Raw genomic sequence first — 5898 nt, 5'->3', positions numbered from 1 at the left:
CTGTCTCTCCCCCCTGTCCTTTCCACCCCTTTTTATTTCCCCAGCCATCCTTCCAGGGAGGGGTGAGTTCTGCACAGTTCTAGGAGCCAGGAACTCTGGTGTTCTAATCCCAGCTGATGCCTGTCTAACAATCCTGATGTGCCCCACAGGGCAGCTATGATGATTATCTATATAATGAAGAAATATTCACCTCTTGCTCAGCTCCATCGACTCACACCCAAGAGATGAATGGACCAATATTTAAAAAAAACTGTTTGATAAATCTTACTAAATATTATTACTGATCTTTCAGTTTCAGCCCCAGTAGACCAGGAAACCTAGCCCAGGGTCACTGATGTTCAGCAAAGCACGTGTGTACCCAGGGAAGAAAGGGGCCAGAGCCTCGGGATGAAGCACACATCATCACTGGAAACCCACAAGCAGCTAGCCGAGACGTCGTTTCCCTGATAGAATGAGCGCTCAGTTGAGGTAACAGGCATTATCAGAATAGGATCAGAGTAGTTTCCACAACAGCACTAGACAAAATATATAGTTCTCAATATTCCCATTTATAAGGAGCAGAAATCTCATCTGGAAATGGACTCAGCTGTCCCAATTTGGATTATTAGAGGGATATCTATCAATTGTCAATGCACAGAGGTCAGTGCTGGAAAAAGGCAATGAGGTCTGCGACTGCAGTTAATGGGGAGTTGTTCCCTATCACAGTCTCTAATGGTTTGTCCAGTATTTTTAACAGGTTGCGAAAGTGAAGCATGGGGAGGGTAAGTAACTAGCCCCGACAAGGGAGGAAAGTCTGCAGCAGGGCAGGGAATAAAACTTAAAGCACCTCTTGCTTCTTTAGCTTTTAATCAAAGAAAATATTTGAGCTCAGGTGAATCCTAAGGCCCCATCAACTACTCAAGTTTACACACAAATTCAGAATTCACAAAAATCAGGTCTGCAACCGAATTACAAGGATAGATTCAGCGAGGGCTGTTAAGCTGTATTAACATAAGAGGTTGATATTGATTTTATGGACATTTAGAATGGTCTACCAGCATGGATTATTAACCCATTACTCATGTCAGGCCAGGCCTCAGAGACATTTGGGGGGAAAAAAGCAAAATGCCGTATAGCGTTCAGAGTGGAGCCAAGATCCTGGACTATGCCTGGCTGGGCCACTTAAATCGCTGTGTAACTTGGGCCAAGTAACTTCAACTTTTGTCATCTGTAAACTGCAGCTGATAAACAAAAAAAACCCCTTAACTTTGCAGGGATGAGAAAAAGTTTAAATGATCTTGTTATAAAACATTTTGAGACCTTTGGCTGAAAGTCAGCAGAAAGTATTACAATCAGTATTAATTCTGTCCCCTTTACTGAGATGGGTAGTTCTCATGACCCTAAATTCTCCCATTCATCAAAAATGTTTGAAAAGGAAAATGTTTGCAGCGTACAAAGTTAACAAAACCCAGTGCCGAGAACTGCATATGGGACAGAGATAGCGTGACAACAGGAAATTCACTGCTGTTGGGAACAGCATCGTATCTATCAAAACATAAATGATGTTATTCAACCTAAAAAGACAAAAGGATTATTAAAATAAAATACCAGCCTCTTTTGTGTGAGACACTTGGACATTAATTTAAGTCAAATTGGGAGTTAAAGCACAATTTATAACTATGGAATGTAAATGAAATGCCAACAAACCTTTCCAAAATTTGTATAGAATTGCATCTTTATTTTATTCCAGGACATCCTTCCTTGTTCATCAAAAATCCTGTGCAGACAGAAGACCAAAGTGAAGTTAGTTGCAATTGCAGGAGTTTAAGCCAAGTGCAGAACTTGACCTAGAATTTACTCACTGGTGAGTTTAAAAAGAGGTATAGTTTATTGATGTCTTTAGGTCTAAGGTTAGCTACTGGCATTCATAGTGGAGACAGGTCCAATGCCTAATCCCCAAGGGGCATAACAGAATTGGAATAGTGACCTGTGTCTATAGAAAGAAAACCAAATCTAGCATTTCCTGATCTACATAAACTCCAGAGTGGGAAACGTTTATTAGCCCACAATGTTATTACCAAGCTAATGAGAAACTCTCAGATCATATCTCAGGTTTTATATATTTAGTGCTCTTATTTAATGCATGAGGTGTACAGGAGACAAACCCTTTTCAGAAGCATATCTCCTCTTTATTCCATAGTCCCATGGGCAGTCTTTCCCCACATTACAGGCGGCTATAGGTATCTCTACTAGCATCTTTCTATGCTTGATGCACCTTGACTGTTTGCCACATGGCCCCCAGGCTTCAGTGAAATAGGATTAAGTGTGGCTTGCCATGTGTCACATGAAAACCATACCGAAGAAATTAGACATCAAGAGATGCTGGTTTGCTCAGACATCTCACTTTCTGCAGCACTCCTGGCTCTCCAATTCAAAGGATAAAAGGCAGTCTCAGCCCAGCTAGAGAAAACAGTAAGAACAGAAAGATGGGGTGTGAAATTATTCTCTCCATTGTGCCCTGTATCAAAAAAGCATATGGCTGTTGCGTGGCCTTTGCTAACAAGCAATCACTACTGTCTTACTAAGGAAGTCTATATTCTTCACTGGGATGGAGGGGGCCTCTAGCTCACTAAATTTTTACAAGCCTGTTACCGTATACTAGGAAAGGTTTGAACTGGGGTGCTCCTGAGGCAGACTCTCATTACAGGATATGCACTTAACACTGGACAATCCTGTTGTCACATTTGGTGCTGATTTCATAGTAACAGCCGTGTTAGTCTGTATTCGCAAAAAGAAAAGGAGGACTTGTGGCACCTTAGAGACTAACCAATTTATTTGAGCATAAGCTTTCGTGAGCTACAGCTCACTTCATCGGATGCATACTGTGGAAACTACAGAAGACATTATATACACAGAGACCATGAAACAATACCTCCTCCCACCCCACTCTCCTGCTGGTAATAGATTATCTAAAGCGATCACTCTCCTTACAATGTGTATGATAATCAAGTTGGGCCATTTCCAGCACAAATCCAGGTTTTCTCACCCTCCGCCCCAAACTCACTCTCCTGCTGGTGCCGAGGATCTGATCGTCCAGAGACAGAGACACTGTAGCCTAGTGTTTGGTGCTATAGCTACGACAACTCCTGAAAGAGAACTTATTTGACTTGAATATTGCTCCCGTTACTTCCCACCACACATGTCCTTCAGTAATGGTACTTAATCCTTCTGTAAATAGTATCCCACCCCCACAGCCACTATTTGTGCTGGAAATGGCCCAACCCGATGATCACTTTAGATAAGCTATTACCAGCAGGACAGTGGGGTGGGAGGAGGTATTGTTTCATATTCTCTGTGTGTATATAAAGTCTGCTGCAGTTTCCACGGTATGCAACCGATGAAGTGAGCTGTAGCTCACGAAAGCTCATGCTCAAATAAATTGGTTAGTCTCTAAGGTGCCCCAAGTACTCCTTTTCTTTTTGCGAATACAGACTAACACGGCTGTTACTCTGAAACCTATCTTTGAACACAGCTTCTCCAAAAACATAACAGCAGGAATGAAGATGCTCAGCCTGTGTTACATCAGAAGATTCAGAGGAGAGGAAGACAGCTAAAAGCCTTAACACACAGGTCCCGAACCCCTATTAGATGTGATGCTTTGTACACAAATAAGGAGTTTGTTGCAGTTATTTACATTGGGCTTAAGTAAAAAAAAAAAAAAAAATGTCCTGTCCTTTCAACTGGATGCAACACTCCTGATTTATCTTCCACACCGCTGTATGTACACATTGCAGGGCTCAAACAATTGAAAAACGAACAAAACACCAAACAAAAAAAAACAAACCCCGATGAGAGCAGAATGCTGCAAGAGATCCCAACAACCCTATGTTAGAAAGGGCATCACCAGAGGGAAATCCTGCACCTAAAGCATTGCTTGAAAATAATCTGGTTCGCCAGCCCCCACTTCACAGATTTATACTTTGCGCCACTGAAGACAGTATTTGCTTGCCAGGCCAAAAAATGCTGTAGCACATGCTACTGGCCTCCCATCCTCTAACTGAAGCAGTTTAATAACGTTTAAGGACTATATTACTACAGCCACAGCTGCACTCAAAAAGGGACCAATTTCAAGAGCTACACTATGCAACAAGTTAAATCAGCAATGAGTTAGTATACCTGCCAGGGGCAGGAAATTGGGGAGCATTTAGAGGGGAAAGAGAGCTGATCAGATTTCAGTTGGAAACTTATTGACCACACTTCAGTATTATCTGTATAGCTGTGTATTTGGCTTCCAATGTGCTTATATATCGTACTGTCCAGTAGAGAGGGTAATTCAGAACACTTAGAGGAACTTAACAGCCAGATCCTGTTTTACCATCATCAATGGGAATTAAAGTTCCATTAACACCGAGACACAACAATGCACAAGCCACAGTAGCGTTTGAAAGCAGATATATACAGGAAATGGCACAAATCAGTCCACACTGCAATTTGGAACATAACTTCCATACCACTGATTTGGTTAGTCTAGTCCAGTCTGACCATAGCTAGTACCAGGTATTTCAGGGGAGGTGTAAGACCCCCATATATAGGTCCCCATTCAGCAAAACACTGAAGGATGTACACAAGTGCTTTGCTGAATAACGATGCATGCACACACTTAGCCGTCCATTGTGGCCCTGATACCATTTTCCAAGATACTTACGGGGGGGGAAGCTGGTCCAAGCCCAGAGAGGGAGCACGTGGCTTCCGTCCTGAATCACGAGGATGGACACTCCTGATCAGAACGGCAAGATGCTGCAAGATTTAACAAACTGACGATCAAAAGTTGATACTTCCCGTTTTCACTTGTTTGAAATAGGCCTTGTAAAAAGTACCAGAGCAACTGCCAGCTCATCGCAAATGGGAACACAAAGTTTATTGCAGTACAATACATTGTGAAACACAACTCACAAGCTATTTGTACTAGGAAGGAGGGAAAAAATTGTGATAAGAGGTTAAGCTACGCCCTCTGCTGCATGAAAGAAATATTTGCACTGCAAGTGTTGCACGATCACCTTGCCTCTTCTTTGCAACTTTTTAGAATTTGACAGTGATTACAGTCCCAAGAATGTCTAGAAAGTGGTAGACTAAGCTTAAAATGCTCAAAACAAGACTGGCCAACTTCTTTTCAGCTTTAACGTTCTATTAGCTGGAGAGGAAATAATTTCTTACAGGACACTGGAGGGAATTTATCTTTAGCCTGTGTGTACTGTCTATACTTAGACATCCTGTAAGGTAGGTGGCAACACACTTAGAACTACTGAACATATTTTGTCACATTCTTACCTTAATTTGAACCATCACATTTTAAGGACACAATGTGCACACACTGCCTAAATTCTGCTGGGTTCTCTCATCTCAACCACAGATGAAGAATTAATGTATTCTAGTATGTAGTGTTACTGGTAGGAAATATCAGGACAGCCAGGAAAGGCTAGCGATTGCTGCAGGAAGCCCAAAGACGTGTAATATGCAAAGTTAAATAGTGTTCTCTCCTCTTCATTGATTTCCGTTAAGTTTTCAACACATTTCGAATCCTTAAAGCATGACCCACCACCTCATCTCAAAGGAACAGCTGTATGGGAGCATGGTGTGTGTGCTCTGTTCACAGGCAGGAAGGGAATTAGATTCTTTCAATCACTGCCCAGACTGGCAGGTAGTGAAACCAGCAAAACTGCTCTGGCCAAAAGGACCAACTAGCCTCTGCAGATGAAAAGTAAGGCAGAAATCTTGCAAAGGAGAGGAATTAAATAGGTTTACAGTGTTTCAGACATCACTACTGGTCACAAAACAAATCAAATGCGTAACAGCTACTATACACTGGAAAACAATTAATAGCTACTGTCTTACAAAAGCAGAAAAATTACACAAGGCATA

The sequence above is a fragment of the Lepidochelys kempii genome, chromosome 21 (assembly GCF_965140285.1).
Source record: "Lepidochelys kempii isolate rLepKem1 chromosome 21, rLepKem1.hap1, whole genome shotgun sequence".
Lineage (NCBI taxonomy): Eukaryota > Metazoa > Chordata > Testudines > Cheloniidae > Lepidochelys > Lepidochelys kempii.
Note: the sequence above shows the minus strand (reverse complement) of the source record.